This window comes from Mustela putorius, unplaced genomic scaffold (genome assembly GCF_011764305.1).
Source record: "Mustela putorius furo isolate JIRA1106 unplaced genomic scaffold, ASM1176430v1.1 tig00000832_pilon_pilon_pilon, whole genome shotgun sequence".
NCBI classification, from domain to species: Eukaryota; Metazoa; Chordata; class Mammalia; order Carnivora; family Mustelidae; genus Mustela; species Mustela putorius.
The window spans coordinates 1847560-1867040 of NW_025421491.1; the positions used below are offsets into that span (position 1 = coordinate 1847560).

General features: G+C 48.4%; 1 protein-coding gene across 9 annotated transcripts in view; it reads left to right on the forward strand.

Annotated features, from left to right (window-relative positions):
- Positions 1-19481, forward strand: part of TIAM1 (TIAM Rac1 associated GEF 1) — a 381203-nt gene that overhangs the window by 76335 nt on the left and 285387 nt on the right. For all 9 annotated transcript variants that reach the window (XR_006608160.1, XM_045085165.1, XM_045085166.1 and 6 more), the window contains exon 2: positions 3174-3222. The gene's annotated coding sequence lies outside the window, so the exon portion shown is untranslated. The remainder of the gene's footprint in view (positions 1-3173; positions 3223-19481) is intronic.

Here is a 19481-nt window from a genome sequence, read left to right on the forward strand (position 1 = left end):
GGCTGCTGTGACAGGATGCCACGGACTGGCAAACGTACACACGACAGAGATTGATCTCTCCTACTTCTGGAGCCTGGGACGACCCAGACTCTGAAGGCACTGAAGACGGGGTATCTGGTGATGGGCCACTTGTGGGTTTATAGATGGCTGTCCTCTAGTGGCAGAAGGGGTGAGGGAGCTCTCTGGGGTCCCCCCCCCCCTTTACAAACGATTTTATGTGAGAGAGAGAGGGAGCACAAGCTGGGGGAGGGGCAGAAGGAGAGGGAGAAGTAGGCTCCCTGCTGAGCAGGGAGCCTGAAGCTGGACTCGATCCCAGGATCCTGAGATCATGACCTGAGCCGAACGAAGGCAGATGCTCAACCCACTGAGCCACCCAGACATCCTTCTGGGGTCCCTTTTATCAGGGTAGGAATCTCATTCATGGGGGCCTCACCCTCATGACCTAATCACCCCAAGACCCTACCTCCTAATACTACCATATTGGGGTGCAGGTTTCAACCTATGACTTAGGGGGATATATTCAGTCAATGGTACTCTCCAGCCACCGGAACTAAGGATGAGGGAGAGAGTTGCTGAGCAAAGCTGTGACCTGTGGTGCAGAGACCTCCAGGGACCCTGCGGGGAGGAAGCAGGGGGTTACATGCTCCTTCTTACCTCCTCCTCCTCTCCTGGCTTCTGCCGGTTACCTGCCGCACGGCCAGAGGGCAGGGGCACCCGGCTGATGCAGACCCTGGAGGTCAGCCTCCCAGGGCACAGAATGGTGGAAAAAAGATGGGACCCAACCAGACAGTTCGGAGCACGTGACCCTTCAGATTCTTCAGTACCTTTTATCCAGTAGATGACACTTTCCAAGCTGCAAAGAAACAGCTTTGTCATCTTTAAATGCTCTCCTTGGGGGATCCGACATCCGCGAAACTGCTTAGCTTGTGCTCTGGGTGTTTTGTAATCCTGTCCGGGATTGGAAACTTCCTGTTTTTATTCAGATGCTTTTAAATCGAGGCTTTTAGGTTTTTCTTTCTGTCTTTCTTTTGTTTTCCTTTTTCCTATTTTATTTCTATGCCTATTACTACAAGGCTGCTTTGAAAGGCTTCAGTGCGCCTCCTGATGAGGACTCCATGTCCATGGTGTCACAGGGAATTCTATATATATATTACTCACATGGGGGTCATGTTCAAATGTACTTTTCTCTTATATGAGAGCGGGATGTATGGAAATGGGCATTTCCAGATTTTGGCAAAACAGAGATTGTAGGTGGGGAAGCAGCTGGGCAATCAGAGGGTGTTGGGCAGTGTCAGGGGTGTTGGGCAGTGTTAGGGACGGAGAGGCAGTGGGTGGAGCCGACACCACCTGGCTTGGCCCGCGGGGGTCTGGGATCTGCTCCTGGCTCCCGCTTACACCTTGGGACCTCGGATACCATCCCTGGGTGCAGCGTCTCTATTACAAGGTGGCGCTACTGTCACTGACAGTACCCTTCCCTAAGCAACTTAGGTCAGGGTCCTCTGAGCCTCCTCTTTGATTAGACCTGGACCTTGCAGGGTCCCTGTCCTGTCTTGGCTTGCCCAGCCCAGTCGTAACAAGATTCCTACTAAGTCAGCTTAGAATCCCGCACCCTTGTGTGTGACCACCTGGGTAGGCAGTATCTGGTCACCCCAGGCTGCCTTCCGCAGGAATCCCGTTTTCTGTGGCTTTAGTAACCCAGCCTTGCCGTGTCCTCTGAGTCGTGATCCCCTCACTCTGCTGGTTTGTCATCCCCGGGGGTCCTTGCTGCATTCAGAGTGAGCTCCATCCCTCCTCTGAATAAAGTCTTCCTTCCCATTTCTTAGCAAACATCAGAATTTTTTTTTTTTTTAAACATTACGCCCCACAAAACCTTGGAATTGTTTGGGGTCCTCCAGAACTTCCAGTCCAGCTCACCCAGCACTGAGAGCCAGGTGGGGCCGGCTGCGAGGCACCTGCTCAGCCGCTTGGGGGCGGGTGCTCCTTGCTAAGAAGCCTGGCTTCAATCTCAAGTTCGAAACTCGCCTTCCTTTTTGCTCCTTGATCTCAGTTCTGCTTTTTGTTTCCTCCCTCCTTAAAGGAAGAAAGGTACTTCTTCTTTTTTTTAAAAATTAACATATAATGTATTATTTGTCCCAGGGGTACAGGTCTGTGAATTATCAGGCTTACACAAATCACAGCACTTACCATAGCATATACCCTCCCCAATGTCCATAACCCAGCCACCCTCTCCCTCCCCCATCCCCTAGCAGCTCTCAGTTTGTTTCCTGAGTTTAAGAGTCTCTTATGTTTGTCTCCCTCTCTGGTTTTGTCTTGCTTCCTTTTTCCCTCTCTTCCCCTATGATCCTCTGTCTTGTTTCTCCAATTCCTCCTGTCAGTAAGATCATGTGATAATTTTCTTTCTCTGATTGACTTATTTCATTTAGCATAATACCCTCTAGTTGCATCCACATCATTGCAAATGGCAAGATTTCATTTTTGATGGCTGCATAGTATTCCTCCCATCCCCATACCCCCACATCTTCTTTATCCATTCATCTGTTGATGGACATCTGGGTTCATTCCATAGTTTGGCTATTGTGGACATTGATGCTATAAACATTCGGGTGCATATACCCCTTCCGATCACTACATCTGTATCTTTAGGGTAAATACCTAGTAGTGCAATTGCTGGGTCATAGGGTAGCTCTATTTTCAACTTTTGGGGGAACCTCCATCCTGTTTTCCAGAGTGGCTGCACCAGCGGGCATTCCCACTAACAGTGTAGGAGGGTTCCCCTAAGAAAGCAGCTTCTTAAATTGTAACCATGTTAATGGAAATAATGGTACAACCGGAGCGATATTGACCTTCTTGTTTCTTGACCAGCATCCTGAGCCTGGGTGGAACTGTGTCACGGACGCGTGGATATTATTACTGTAGGAGGGTTTTCGAGGGGGCTGTCCCTGGGGGTTGGGTCTATGTACACTCTGTCTTTGTTATAAACTCCTGGATGGCTCTGGTCCTCTGCTTCTAATTTTGAGTGCTCTGCTTTTCCCCTCGACTGTGCGTTCTTGTTGCTGCCTTGTTGGCTACAGTTTTATAAATGACATGCTTCTTTTTCTTGCATGGGATAAAGTGCGTGGGCTTTGGGAAAGCTGTTGGCCACTCAGAAGTATTTTTTTTTTTTCTATTTCCAGATGGCTGTGTTCCAGATATTAACATTCTCAGAAGCCTGACATCCGCACGGTGAGCAGTTTATACTCTCCTAAATGCTCTGAAGGACTTTCTAGGTGCATCACGGGTATATCAGTACGTTTGCTTTTTCATTTATTTGTTTATCATAGGGACCTAAATCTGTGCCCAGCATTTTGTGGATTTTCACTGCTTCTTCTTTCTGCCTCCCCTTATTTATGGGTGTCTTTGAGAAACAGGGGCTTCTTTCGGATCGAAACAACCGAAGTCCTGACCTTGAAGAAGAATTTTAAGATGTGGATTTAAAAAGAAAATCAGATTTATTTTTAAATATTTCCCTATGACTCTGAAAAGATAGGTTTCTTTTAGTTACGCCTTGACACACTATGATCACATACAAAAGAAAAGTAGTTCATTTCCTAATATCACTGAATATGCACATTCAGATTTCCCTGATTGTTGGATAAAGTAGTTTTTCACAGTTAGTTAAAAATCCTGTAGTCAGTAGAAGACTTAAAGTCAGTCCACACATGACACTGGGTTGATAGTCTCTTTAGTTTCTTTTAATACATAAATTTCCTGTCTCTGTTTTGTTCTCTCCGACAGTATATTTGGTCAAGAAACTGGCTTTTTTGTCCTGTGTCATTGCCACAATATAGACCCTGTGGCCAGCTCGGCATCTCTGTGTGGTCATTGAACATGTTTTATTGTCTCCATAATTTCCTATAAACTAAAGGCTTTATTCGATTCAAGTTCGTATTTTTGGGCAAAAGTAGTTCATGAATGACTAATGTAACTTCATCAAGTGACATATTTTGTATCTTTCTAAAGTGTTAATATCGGCAGGTGCTATGAATGTGATCATTCCTTAGTAGGGGCCCCGGCAGCCACGGATGGCTCGCAGCGGATGCCTGCACCAGCTTTCATTTAAGGTGTTTCCAAAAAGGTGATAATCTCATTCCGTCATTTCTTCTGCATTTATTAGCTGGAACATTTTTATAAAGAATTTTAGTTCAGTCTTTTAAAAAAATTACCCCGAGGTATTGTTTGTATATAAAAGGCAGGATAACGGCTTCGTTCTTAAATTTACCAGAATAATGAATCGATTCCATATTATCCTTCAAAGACGATCAGGAAGTTTTTTCAAAAAAGACATTATTGCAAACTCTTGGTTTCTTTGCGTATTTGATACGGGCGTCAGGATTTGGTAGAAACAGTAATTCAAAAAAAAGCCTCTGTTCTTAAATGTATAAATCTACTTAATAAACAGTTCTGGATAATAAAAGAAAGAAGGGTAGGGAAGATGTGGAGTGTAAAAGGAAGAAACAGGAATGTGTAAGCGTGATTGAATGAAGGTGAAAGTAGAATGAAAAATAAAGATGCTGGGGCGCCGGGTGGCTCAGTGGGTTAAGTGTCTGCCTTTGGCTCAGGTCATGATCCCTGAGTCCTGGGATTGAGCCCCACGTCAGACTCTCTGCTCAGCAGGGACCTGCTTCCCCCTCTCCCTACCGCTCCCCCTGCTTGTACTCACTCTGTCAAATAAATAAATAAAAATCTTAAAATAAACAAAAAATAAAGATGCTAAAAATGAGGAACAGAAGCCGGGGGGAAATGGAGTCGTCTGAGATACTCCAGGGCAGATAAATAGAAGGGGATTAATTTATTCAACAGATGCTTTTTTTTACCTCCTGCTGCATGCCTTTCTCAGTTCGAGACACCAAGGCCAGCCAAGGTCATAGCGCTGACCTTCTAGTGCATGTGAAGTCTGAAGTACAGCACAGCATGTGCGCTGCTGATTCATGCTTTGGGGGAGAAACCAAGCGAGCAAGGGCAGTACACCAGTCGTGGAGGTGGGGTTGAGGAATCGGACTGTGATTTCCATAAGATGATTAGGGAGGATGTCTCTGAGGACACACGTGAGCAAAGACAGGAGGGAGGCGAGGGAGGAAGCCAGGTGCCTTTTTGGGAGAGAGTGTTCCAGGCCGAGGCAAGAGAAGAGCAGAAGTCCTGAGTTTCAGGTGTGTTTGAGGAACAAAAGGAGCCCATTGCACCTGTTACAGCGTGAATGAGCAGGAGAGGACTAGGGGGTGACTAGGGAGGTGATGGGCAATGTGGGCGTGTGTATTGGGATCTAGATTCCATAGGGCCTTGCAGGCCATTGACAGGGTTTTGGGAACCGTGGATGGACACGATCTCACTTAGTTTTTTAACATGAGAATACTGTTTGGGGGGAGAGGCAGGATCCATGGCAGAATTAGTAAAACCAATTAGCAGGTGGCTCTGACTAGAATCCTGGTGATGGAATTGGTGAAAAGCAGCCCAGTTCTTGCTACATTGTGAAGGGAGAGCTGATAGCATTTGCTGGTGGTTGGAGTGCGAGGTGTTAGGGGGAGGTGTCCAGAGAAGGAAGAGCCATACGTATTGCGGGAGGAGAGGTGACATTGGTGGACCTTGGCCACTCTAGGCTCCCTGGAGCCTCTCGGGCCGTTCAGCAGGTGGAGGAGTTCAAGGCCAACAGTGGGAAGACCTGCCTATGGATGGTCTTCATTCTTGAGTGCTGTGTGAGTTGCTAGACAGGGGAGACACTTGTATCTGAGAACAAAGATTGTGGCGGACCAATTCCTACCTTGTGTGTCTGGACGTGGTTTTGATCTTGGAAAATTACTCCCGGGTATGATGGGAAGAAGAGTGTGGGGGCTCAGTGTCTTCACAGGCGGGTTCAGATCGCTCCTGTCTCGGCTTGTTCCTGCCCCTTTCTTACCGGAGCCTTGGAAGGGCGCGGTTTCACTTCTCCTTCCCCGCACCCTGAGCACTACACTGGGGGAGGCAAAGTATAGCCCCCGGGCCTGCGTTTTTTTTGTTTATTAATTAAATTTAAAATTCTAATTCCAGCATTATTAACATGCATTGTTCTGTGAGTTTTAGTTATCCAGTGTAGTAGTGATCGGGGAGTTCCGTGCGTTACGCAGTGCTTGTCTTGCAAGTTCACCCCTTCCTCCCCATCACCTGCCCCCCCTGCCCTCCCCACCCCGTGACTGTCAGTTTGTCTCTAGAGTTAAGAGTCTGTTTCTTGATTTCTCTCTTTCTCTTTTCTCCCTCTGCTTGTTTTGTTTCTTAAATTCCACCTATGAGTGGAATCCTATGACACTGGTCTTTCTCGGATTGACTTGTTTCACGTAGCTTTATGCTCTCTAGGTCCATCCGTGTCCTTGCAGATGGCAAGATTTCCTTCTTTTTTATGGTTGAGCAATACAGGTTCTAGACACCGAGTCTTCTCTACCCAGTCTTCAGTGCGATTGCTGGGTCGTAGGGGAGCTCTATTTGTAACTTTCTGAGGACCCTCCCTGCTGTCTCCCAGAGCTGCACCAGCTGGCATTCCCACCAACGGGGTAGGAGGGTCCCTTTCTTGCACATCCTCTCCAACACTTGCTTCTTGTGCTTTTGATTTTTGCCATTCTGGCAGGTGTCAGTTGGAATGTCATTGTACTTTTGATCTGTAGTTCCCTGATGATGAATCCAGGGGCCTGTTTTCGTAAACAAATAAATGATTTATTTATTTGTTTATTTATTTGACAAAGAGAGAGAGCATAAGCAGGGGGAGTGGCAGGTAGAGGGAGAAGCAGGCTCCCGGCTCAGCAAGGACCCTGAGATCATGACCCGAGCCAAAGGCAGATGCTTAATCAACCAAGCCACTCATTAGCCCTGTAAATAAACTTTTAAAGCCTCCATTCCTTTTCTTTTACTTTTGCTTTAAAAAGATTTTATTTATTTGAGAGTGAGTGAAAGTTATCACAGAGGGAGAAGGTAACTCACTGCTGAATAGAGAGCCCGATGTGGGGCTTGATCCCAGGACCCTGAGATCATGCAGATGCTTAACTGACTGAGCCACCCAGGCGCCACCTTTTTTTTTTTTTCTTTAAAAGATTTATTTATTTAATTTGGAGAGAGAGAGCACATGTGCAAGTGAGGGGAGGGGCAGATTGGAGGGGGTGGAGGGAATTCTCAAGCAGCCTCCTCACTGAGCGCAGAGCCCAGCATGGGGCTCGATCTTCCGACCTTGAGATCATGACCTGAGCCGAAATCAAGAGTCAGCTGCTTAACCTACTGAGCCACCCAGGCGCCCCAGTAAATAATTTTTTATTGGAACACAGCTACACCTCTTCGTTACTAGTGTCTGTGGTTGAGTTGGTGCTATGTTGGGGGCAGAGTTGAGTCATTACCTGAACAAACCCTGAAATATTTACTATTTGATTCTTCACAGAAAGCAAGGTTGCTGACCTGTGGACTAGAAAATAAGTAAAAGATGAATAAGGCTATCAACATATGGATCGTGCGAAAATCCTTGCTCGTCACTGAAATGCCACTCAGCCTTAGTGTGTGTGAACGGGAAATTCTGTGGCTCACAAATTGTGGCTTAAAATTGTTCAAATCTTACTCTTTTTTTGTTCATTCTTCTGCAGGTTACATGACATTTTTACACTTCAAAGGAAATGTAATTCAGCATGTGTAGTTTCACGTTTAATAACGGTGTCATTTTACTGGACAGGATGAAAGTTAGTATTCAATTAATTATTGGTCCTGAGTACTAGTGTTGAACACTTAGTACTCCCAGAGTTTAGCATGGAGTCCTGATTTGCCATGCCCTCTTGGATGGTAGAGGGCTTTCTCTTCCATATGAGTGTACAAGTGTGTGTGATTTTTTTTTTTTTTTTTTTTTTTTTTGCCTTCCTGTGATCAAGATTTCTCCATTGTTTCAGTAAATGCCAAGGGTTCTCAAAATGAGTAGACTGGCATTTTCTCCCCCTAAATGGGACTCAGCTAGTTTTATCTAAGTTGTTCCTTTTGTCTTTCAGCTATATTCTGTGCTACCTTATTGGGGAAGGCTGTGGAATTCTTGATGTTAAGAAAAAAAAAAAAAAAGAATGCAGTAGATTTAAAATATAAAGGACTTTTCTTTCTTAATTGCATCTTAATGTAATAAAAGCCAGAGAGTAATTATTAAAAATGATAGAAGAAAAGAATTAAAATAATAAAATCTCTTAGCAAAGATCCTGTTTCATAATGCATTCGGATATAATTGGTATCATAATGTGTAATTAACAATCTTCCTTTGAAGTCGGAAGCGTACGTTTGGGCAGGCAGGGACGTCTGAGGATGTGGTGACGTCTGAATTAGTTCTCACCACGGCTCTCCTGAATCTTGGCACAGATTGCGGCATCTTGCTTCCTTCCTGCCTTGTTAGGTGCTTTTTGTGGGAGAGAGAGATGATAAGCTAAGGACTAGGACAGAGGGTCCCCTCACCCTTGACGGGCAGCCACCCACGACGGCCTGTGGTTAGTCGGGAGACAGAAGACAGGCTCCTGAGTACAGACTGTGGTTTTGGCTCAGACCGCAGGGTAATTCCCTGGGGTAGATCAGACGGAGGACCCTCTTTGTCCTGGTGTCAGGTTGGCCTGGAGCTCATGCTTTCATCGGCCGAGAAGCCTCCTCCTCGTCATTTTCTAGACCCACTCCCATCCCGGCCCCGTGGATCTTCTGGCGGATGTGACCAAGAATAAAGAGTCTAAGGAAAAGCCCCCCGAGGAGGAAGAAGGGGAAGGTAATGGATTCCCAGGCTCAGAGCCCGAACCTCACTTTCTCTGTTGCCCGCCTCCCCACACCTGGCTCCGGCTGACTCCTTGAGGACTGGGAGACCAGAACACTCAAGGACGGAAATGAAAGTACTGGAGAAAACAGTCCAGGTCGATCTGAGTTTTTATTTGCTATTTCTTTGGTGGTAGAATCCTTTGCTCACCGGGCGCCACGTCTAGGCTTCTCAGGCAGTGGTGGTGGTGGTGGTGGTAGTTGCTCTTCGTCGCCCCCTGGTGGGCATTGTTGGCTCTGTGTGGTAAAGAGGCTGATGGCAAAACCATCTTTTGACATCTTCCCTGCGATGGGAAGGGGAGGCAACACTGCCCAGTACTTATTTAGAAGAGACAACCACTCATCAGGGGGGTCCTCTTTGGAAATAGTGCTTTTAGAGTCTGGGGCATGTTTCTTGGAATACCTTCCTCAGTGGCAAGTCTTTCTTTTGGTGGGGGTGGGGGGTTGATTTTCAGTAAAATTCTTGAGAGCACACAAGCAGGGGGAGTGTCAGGCAGACGGAGAAGCACACACCCCGCTGAGCAAGGAACCCAACATGGGGCACGATCCCAGGACCCTGCGACATGACCTGAGCTGAACTGAAGGCAGACGTTGAGCTGACGGAGCCACCCCGGCGCCCCTCTCCGTTGGTGTCTACTTCCGTTCTCGTCTGCATGATGTCCACTGTCCACAGTATAATCAGAAGGGTCACAACGGCAATCGGATCTCATTACTCCTTTGCTTGGAACGTCCAGTGGCTTTCTGCTAGCTCGGGTTTGAAAACCAGACTCCCCACATGGCTGCATGGCCTCAAGTGGTTTGTCTCCCCCGCCCCCCATTGCCTTTTAACTTCGGGCCTTTCCCACACCTCCTTTCTGGGACTAGAGTATAGCCAGCCTCAGGCCTTGCTCTGCATGCAGGGATGTATTCCTTTTTCAGTCCTTGACTTCCTGCAGGGCTCTGCTCACGGGTCCCCTCGCCAGACAAGCCTCCCAGAGTGTCCAGTACGAAGTATCATCCCCTCAGCCCACGGTGTCCCCAAGCGCCTCCTCTCCTCGCGATACACTGCTCTAGCCTTGTCATGGTACTGGGGAGGGGGAGGCACTGGAACTCTGGCTCTTACTCACTGGCCTGTTTGTTCATGGCCTGTCCTTCCTTTCAAGCCAAGGAGGGCCAGGGTCCCTCGTGGCTCATGCCCTCAATGAGGCTGCCACAGCGCAGGCGCTGTCATTCCAAGATAAGTCAGCTACACGTGGTGAATTCTTCAGTTGGGGGATGTCTTCTAAGGAATTTCCCAAGATTACTACATTGAGGGAAGAGTTCAGATTCAGACATAGGTGTTCTGATTTCTCTTGATCACCGAACCAAGCCAGTGTCTTGATCAAACCTCATGTGTTGGAGGGGTCTGTGGTGGAGCAGCTCGTAACGCAGGGTATGTATCCTGTGGTTTTAGAACTTAGCAGCCTCTGCCTGAAACTGCGGCACGGTACGGTTTCGCTTGGGTAACTAGGAGACTCTCTCTCGGGGTTTCTCAACCTCAGAGCTGTTCGCACTGGAGCTGGATGCTTTTTTGTGGACAGCACGCTGTTCTGGGGGATAGTTCGCAGCCCCCCCCATCCCCCTGCCTGGGCCTCTGTGACAGCACACCGCCCCAGCTGTGACGCCCAGAGTGTCACCAGACGTCACCCAATATCCCTAGGGAAAGGGTAACAAAATGCCCCCGGTGAGGAACCACTAGTCTAGAAACACCCATGTACCCAAGATTTTACCATGAGTCTTTTGTAGCGTCCTTTATCGTATACCTGCGAGTGTGGCTCAGATGGGAAATAGGACCGTGTTGTTCAGATGGGGTTTATGCTGATGACGGAAGTTTTGTTTCTAATCCACATCTGTGATCTTCATTTCTTCGTTGTTATTGTCCCATTTATGAAATTGCTCCCCCAAACCCCACAAAGGAGAGGGGTGTTCTTTGCTAACACATTGTATGAGTTGGATACTTAAATCACAGACTTGGCTGGAAGGACTCTTGAAGGATCCTTGGGCGCTAAATGCCCAGTTAAGGTCAATGTCCTCATTATGTTGTTCATCTTTGTAATTTAAAGATCTTATTTATTTGAGAGAGAGAGGTAGAGAGAGCAGAAGGAAGAGCAGAGGGAGAGAACCTCCAGCAGGCTCTCTGCTGAGCACAGAGCCCAACATGGGGCTCCATCCCAGGAAGCCAAGATCATGACCTGAGCTGAAACCAAGAGTCACCCACTCAACCAGCTGGGCCACCCAGGAGACCTTCATCTTTGAATTTTAAAGATGAGGAAAGTAAGGCCCAAGAAGGACAGTAATTTACCCAGGTTGTGGCAGTTGCAGAGCGATGCCCGCATGAGTGATTTTTGGGGAATTTTCGTGTGCTTTTGCTTTCCGTGTGGGTTGATGTGGTGTGATTAGCAGAGCTCTCGGGGGTGGGGGGTGGGAGCTCTCACCTCCTCCTCTTCAGGATCCCTGCCGGAGCCTGAGCATCAAGGACCACCGTCCTAGGCGTGACCAGGAGTTACCAGCAAAGGGGAGTCAGAGAAAGGGAGGGATAGGCGGTTAGCTCTGCAGGGGACACGGAAATGCAAAGGAAAGAAATAGAGAGGGAGGCGGAGGAAATCCTGAATAAAGGGAACCCAAGAGTCAGCCAAATGCCACGTGTGGGTCCTGTTAGCTTTTGATTTGAACAGACCCACTCTGTGTGCGTGTGCACATGCGCGCTTGCTTGTGTGTGTGTGTGTGTGTGTGAGAGAGAGAGAGAGAGAGAGAGAGAGAGAATATCACAGATGTTTAGAAACTAAACGGACAATTCGTAGCCCAGAGGAAAATTTGGCATAGAAATAGTGTTGTGTTGATGTTTATGGAAAAGGTCCTCTTTTAACCATATATGAAGCATTCCTGGATGGCATGGTACAATATTGGAGATTTTCCCCAACATAAAGAATCCGGTGCAGGAGGGTTAGAGTGAAACAGGATTGAACAGTTGAAGTTGGGTTACAGGGACATGGGAATTATGTAACCATCATCAAAATGACCGTAGTAAACATTTTTTAAAAAATTGGAAGCGGATCAAACTTCAGTAAACTGCAAAGTTCTTTGCAGTCAAAAAATGTAAATACAGTAGGAGACCTTTGTCCATTTTGTCATCTTGTCTCCAAGACACTCTTCCAAGCCCAGCAGATGCTGCCAGTTTCGCTGGCAAAGTCCCTTATTCTGGAGCCACAGGGGGATGTGGGAGCCGGAACAGGAGGAAGCTTGTCCTCACCAGGTGGACAGGGCGGCTGCCTCCGCGTCCTTCGTCACCGTCTGTGCCTGCAGTGTCCCCGGGGAGCGGTGGTGACGCAGGCTGGCCGGGTCTGAGGACCCAGAGAGGGTCCCACAGGACCGCCCAAGAGGGTCCCTGGCTTTACGCAGGATAGAAATCAAATGGGATCCGAGTGGGGGTGAGCACAGAGTTCACTGAAGACGCAGGGCAGGTGCGGAGCATCTGAAAGACTCAGGGGAGGAGAGTGAGTGTCGTCTTTGCTTGGGCTCTGGGGTTTTCACTGAGGATTAAGGTCCAGTGTATGTGTCATTTCTGTGGACCAGTCCCACCCCTCCCAAATACTTTATTATTTAAATATCATATAAAGAATACATTTTTTGGGGGGGGTAAAAACCATGCAGAGTGAAAATGAAAGTTCCTTTCCTACGTTTCCCCAGCAATTTCATTGCCCTTTCCAGAAATAACCATTTAGAATAAAGTGATGAGTATTTTTTTATGTTTTTTTCTTTTTTCTTTTTTTTTTTTTTCCAAGATCTTTAAAATTTATTTATTTGGCAGAGAGAGATCACAAGTAGGCAGAGAGGCAGGCAGAGAGAGAGAGGAGGAAGCAGGCTCCCGGCTGAGCAGAGAGCCCGATGCGGGGCTCGATCCCAGGACCCCGGGATCGTGACCTGAGCTGAAGGCAGAGGCTTTAACCCACTGAACCACCCAGGTGCCCCTAGGTCTTTTTTTTTTTTTTTTTAATACTACGTTCAAGACAAGGTTTTTATTTTATTTTTAAAAACTAAAAAAAAAAAAATTTAACAGTGCTAAAAACAAACAAACAAAACCTGAAGCAGTCACAGAAGTGGGGGGTGTAGTCCAAGAGTGCTTCTCCTCTGCCGCACCCCCCCCCCCCCCCCCCGCGAGCCTCCTGACAGATGCTCACTGTCCTGGAATTCTTTAGTCATCTTTCCTACAACCACAAGGATGTCAGGAAATCAACACTAACACGTGACTACCTCCTAATCCTCAGACCCCAGTAGACTGCGCCTGTCCTCATCACGTCCTTTATAAGCCGAAGGATCCAGTTCCGATTGTATGTTGCATTTCCTTGTCATGGCTCTGAGTACCTGTTATGAACCGTGCTCCATTGTAAACCCTTGGAATTTATCAGCAGAAGATACAGACAGAAATCTGTCCTTGTGAGGCTTGTGTCCTAGCAGGGGAGACAGAAAAACAGAAAACATGACAACAACTACTGAATCTAGTCGAGTGGCAGCAGGGGGCCAGATGCCTGGAGAGCCAGGGTTCAAGGCAGCTTTAAATACGCTGGGTGGGAACTGCCCTGATGACGAGGGGCTTCTGGGCAAACACCAGGCAGAAGTGTGGGTTTCGAGAATGGATATTCTGGGAGTAGATAGGAAGAGTGGGTTAGGAGGCCGTGAGGAGGGGGGCCGCCCCACTGTTTCTGAGTGAGGAGGCCCTGTACGGTGGGCCAGGTCGTTCTGTCTCAGAGGACAGATAATCCCGCCCACCTCCATCCTTTTGGGCTATCTTTGTTTTCTTTTATTTTTAAAAATATTTCATTTATTTATTTGAGAGAGAGAGAGAAAGCATGAGAGGGGAGAGGTTAGAGGGAGAAGCCGACTCCCCGCCGAGGAGGGAGCCCGATGCCGGACTCGATTCCGGGACTCTGGGATCATGAGCTGAGACAAAGGCAGTTGCTTAACCAACTGAGCCACCCAGGCGCCCCTGTTTACAACAGATTTTATTATTTTTTTTAAAAACAGATTTTATTTATGAGAGAAAGAGTATGCACAAGTGGGGGGAGGGGCAGAGGGAAAGAATCTCAAGCAGACTCTGTGCTGAGTGTGGAGCCCGACGTGACCCCATGACCCAGAGATTGTGACCTGAGCTGAAATCAAGAGTTGGGCACTCATCCAACTGTGCTCCCCTGGCTTCCTGGGCCATTTCTGTTTTAACCCATGGAAACTCCTCCGTTATATGGCTGCTCCTTCCCTGCTTCTACCAACACTCTCTCTTGCCTCGATGAGTGATGCTTTGGACTGTGACTCTGTTTACCCTCTTGGCCATGTTCTTTCTGGTTCTAACTTTGCTTTTGGCCCATCTTAGTTCCTTCCTTGCTCATGGGCTTTGGCTTTTGCTTCATCTTTCTTAGGACATTCTGCCTTTTTCTTTTCTTTTTTTAAAATTTATTCATTTGAGCTAGAGAGAGCATGAGCAGGGGAGGGGTAAAGGGAGAGGGAGAAGCCAGCTCCCTGCTGAGCTTGGAGCCCAACGTGGGGCTTGATCTCAGGACCTCAGGATCATGATCTGAGCCAAAGTCAGGTGCTTAACTCACTGAGCCAGCCAGGTGCCCCAGCACATTCTGCCTGTGAGGACTTGACGAAGCCCCTCTCCCCCAGTGGTGCTCACTCTGGATCCAGTATTGTTCTGGGCGCTAAGAGGTTCCTTGGTAAGGTAATCATCAGTAGTAATCTTGGGCAATGGGTACCATTATTTTTCCCATTTTATGAATGGAAGAGTTGAAGTACAGAGAGAATCCATAACTTGCCCACAGTCCCCCAGCTAGGAAGGGCTCGGGCTTAATCCCAAGCATTTGCTTCCAGCACGCAGGCTCTCACCTACTGGGTTATGGACACAGCTCCATACCTGACCTTTGCCCTGAACTTGAGCCCAGTCACTCCAGTCTGAGAGATGTGTGACAAGTAACCACAAACTTGGGGTCTTAACACACACTTATGATCTCACCGTTCCATGAGTCAGGAGTCTGGCACAGTGTAGAGGGTCTTAAGGCTGTGGTCAAGGTGTTGGCCGGCCGCATTCTCATCTGGAGGCTGGCCTGGGGAAGAAACCGCCTCCGAGCTCATGCACACGGTGGGCAGAATTCATTTCCTTGGGGTGGTGGGAGCGAGGGCCCTGGGTTCTTACTGGCTCGTGGCTGGAAGCCACCCTCCCCTCCTAGCAGCCGTCCTCACTTCCTGCCATGTGGCCCCCTGTAGAGGCCGTTCACAGCCGGGCACTTGGCTTTCTAAGGCCCTGCCTGCTAAGACAGGATCTTCTATAAGGAGACACAATCGGGGTGACGTCCCATCGCCTTTGCTGTAAATTAAATTAAATTACATTAAATTAAGCTCAGAGGCCCTGCCCACAATTGAGGCAGGGGGGGTTGTACAAAGGTCGGGGTGTCAGGGGTTCCCCGAGGATATTTCCTCCATAGAGCAGCTCACTGATCTGGGAACTTCAGCTTGAAACCAGACTCAACCATTTCTCCTCTTCCAACTCCCATATGTCTATTAGCATAACCCCTAGTCTTCCAGCCCCGGATTTGTATCCTGAGTGTTGGTGTTGACATCTGTTTTTGTCATTTTATTATCTGTTCACTTACTGAGTCCTTAAATTTTCCTTGAGAGGCCCTGACTTTCGTATCTCTCTGTCTCTGTGTGTCTGTCTGTCTGTCTCTCTCTCTCTCACACACACACACACACACACACACATACACCCACACACACACACTGAACTTTCCCAGAATCTGGTGTTAGCCTGATTGTCCAACCTTTTCCTGACGAGCAAGTTGCCTCATTCCCACATTTCTGCTCGGATAGTTCGGAGCTTGTCTGTCCCTCCAGGAGAATCCTCAGCAGCCCCTTCTGGTTAATGCTCAGAAGACCCCCCCCCATCCCAAGCCTCCTGATTATTCCTTTCTCTGAATTCCACTTACACCTGGTGCTTTTCACCAATTCCCAGACCCCCACCCCGCCCCGCCATGTTGAAATCATCAAGGTCCCTCGAATTGGATTATTCAACCATGTATAGACTTGGCTAATAACTTCCTTATACACAGTACTTTTTTTTTAAATTAAAGTAATGTTGGGTGAATTATTGGAATTAAAAAATTCACGAGAAAAATATGATTTACTAAATGCAGCCTGCTCTTTGGCAGTCTGAGTCGCCCAGCACGCCCGTCCCTTTTGGCTGGCAGTGTCGGTGGCCGGGTGTCCCAGCCAGCGACAGGCGTGACTGATGGCCGGCGGTGGAAGGCCTGTGGCCCACTTGACTGGCCGCGCCTGCTGCCTGAGGCCTGACCTATGCTCACCTCGGGGCTACAGATCAGCGCAGATGACAGGGTGAAATGCAGTTGACGGGGTCTGTGCCAGCACGTGGGGCCTCCGCCTTCTCCATTTCACACGCACCCTTTTTCTCGCACGTTCTCAGGTTAGCGTCTTGGCTTCATCGGCTTGTGGGTTGAGGAGGAGCTCTCTGATGATGTCCGAAGGCCCCGGGGATTGTTTCCATGGACTCTCAAGCAGGGAGAGGCCCCCGTGATCCCCGGGGCCTCTCTGCGGCTCGGAGCTGCTCTCTGGGACGCCTGCTGTGTGTGCTCTGCACTTGGCAATGGCCCGGGAAGCAAGAGGCAGAGAGAAAGCACGCGTTCTGCCTTGAAGGAGCTTAGGTCTGGGTGGGAGGCAGGGGAGGAAGAGCTGCCCTGGTCACACAGGACCTGCTCCCCACAGAACATGAGGGGACCTCGCTGGACAAGTGTCTTAGGCTTGCTTCTCTGGAGTAGGAGAGAGTCCCTCTTGTTGGTGATGGGGACGTTGGGAGGGGTCCCTGTAAAAGGAGATCATTGCGGGGGATTATGATTCTTTCCTTGGGCCGTGAAGTTGTCTGGGAAGGGGAGGGAATAGAGTCCTGTCTCTGGGTCATGACATCTGTTGGGGAGAAGGATAGAGACGCGCTGCAGGGCTCTGCGGCAGCCTTCTTATGTGTATCCTTCTGACATCCATGAGATTCTGCTCTGAGGGGAGGGGCGAGGCCGGTGGGCTGGCAGTTGCTGCCTAATAGCAGATCCGTTGCCCAAAGGAAGACCCCCCGCCCCTGCCACACACTCCCCAACCCCAGGCACCTTCCTTCTTCATCACAGCCTGCCGGACATGGCATTTCTGTCTCATGCATTTATGCCCGTGTGCCTGCTTCCTGCTGGCTCTTGGTCGATCCAGAGGGAGCCCTCCCGGTGCCAAATCCAGCCCCGCCCAAGACAGAAAGTGGGGGTTGTGGCAGTTGCTGGGCAGTTTCTTTGTGGAAGTAAACTGCTATTTTTCTGAGTGGACACTTTGTGGAGGGCACTAGTGGTGAATGAAAAACAAAACATCAGCTACTGATTTATTTATTCATTTTTTTTTTCAGCATCGACTCTGTGTCTGGCATTGGATTATATGCTGACTGTCCACTGCTTCATTTACTCCCCAGAGCAGTCCACATAGGTGGCCACCATCAGCATATTTGCTGTTGCAGATGGGGAAACTGAGCCAGGGAATGGTCAAGTACCTTGGTCACAGGGATCCTTAGGAGTGGAAGCCAGGGGACTCACCTGGGTAGAGTTGGACTCTCGTACCCCCAAAACTCATGGCCAGAATGGGGGGATTTTTTCCAGCCCGTCTTGTCTTAGTTGTCTGTGCCTTCTGGGAGTGGCCACAGTTCTGGATGTGGAGTCCTAAGTGTTGGGGAGGTGGGACCCCCATATGGGAGGTGGTGTTGGGATGAAGGTTTCTTCTTCTTCTTTTATTTATTTATTTGGCAGAGAGAGTGAGAGATGGAAACACAAGCAGGTGGAGCAGCAGGCAGAGGGAGAAGCAGGTTCTCTGCTGAGCAGGGATCCCAACGTGGGGCTTGATCCCAGGACCCTGGAATCATGACCTGAGCCGAAGGCAGATGCTTAATGACTGAGCCACCCAGGCGCCCCTCTACACTATACTTCTACCTTAGATTCTAGCCTCTAGCCTTGGCCAGGGAGGAGGTTTTAATAATGACCTGTGTTTCTCATGTGTTTACATTGGGGCCTGTCACACTTTCAGTGTTGTGATGATTAACTTTATGTATCAACTTGCCTGGGCCACCTGGTGTCCATGTGTTTGATCTGATTTGATATTTTTCTGAGGCTTTCTCTGGGGACTTATATATTTTTTTTTCTTAAAGATTTACTTATTAGAGAGAGAGTATGGGGTGTGGAACAGAGGGAGAAGGAGAGGGAGAGAGACTCTTAAAAGTGGACTGTGCACTAAGCTTGGAGCTCGACATCGTGACCTGAGCTGAAACCAAGAGTTGGATGCTTAACCGGTCTGAGCCACCCAGGCACCCCTCTGAGGATGTTTGTGAATTGAGGGACTGAGTAAAGCAGATTGCCTACCTAATCTGGGTGGGCCTTGTCTAATCAGTTAAGGAACTTGACTAGAACAACAGCAAAATGGACCCTCTCCTAAATTAGGGGCATTCCAACTGCCTGACTACCTTCAAAGTGGGACTTCAGTCTCTTTCCTGCCTTTGGCCTTGGACTGGAACTATACCCTCCGCTCTCTTGGGTCTGCAGCTTGCCAGTGGCAGCTCTTGGCTCTATCAGCTTTCGTAACTGTGTGAACCAATTCCTTAACAAATTAGTGTGTATGTGTGTATCTATGTATGTAGATACATGTATATATATGTATGTACCTGTGTGATACACACACACACACACACACATACACACACACACACAATTTTTAAAAAAAATTTCTAAAAGTTAAAAAGCTCTTTTCTCTCTCTGGAGAACCCTGACTAGTATAGTGCTCATGCCAGATCACTGTCCATCTCCTCCTTTCTCGGGTCCACAGTCATCCGAATGCAGTTCCCACGGATGCTACCGGAAAGCATCTGAGCCAGAGCTCTCTACTTCCATGTGGTTTACCTGCCTCCTTTATCTCTGATCCCACAACTCGGGGTTTAACTCAGACAGCTCACCCTCACGCTCCTCCTCCTCGTCCGCAGGAACATTTCTTCCCCTTTTTCTGCTCGCTCTGTCTTCTCTGCTCTTTTCTCAGTCATTTTTCTCCTCTTTTCCCCTTCTGCTGGCTTTCCATATTGTCCTATTGAGGATCTACACTGTCCCTAATCATTGTGGTTTATGAGTGTTCAGCATAGTATTGGTATCATTATCGTCAGCTGACATTTTTTTTTTAAGATTTTAAAAAAATTTATTTATTTGAGAGAGAGACAGACAGAGACAGTGACAGAACAAGCAGGGAGGAGAGGGAGAAGCAGGCTCCCTGCTGAGCGGGGATCCGGACGTGGGGCTCGATCCCAGGACCTTGGGATCATGACCTGAGCTGAAGGCAGGTGCTTTTTTTTTTTTTTTTTTAAATTAAATTTATTTATTTGACAGAGAGAGATCACAAATAGGCAGAGAGGCAGGCAGAGAGAGAGGGGGAAGCAGGCTCCCTGCTGAGCAGAGAGCCCGATTCGGGGCTCGATCCCAGGACCCTGGGATCATGACCTGAGCTGTAGGCAGAGGCTTAACCCACTGAGCCTCCCAGGTGCCCCTGAAGGCAGGTGCTTAATGGCTGAGCCACTTGGGCACGCCTTCACT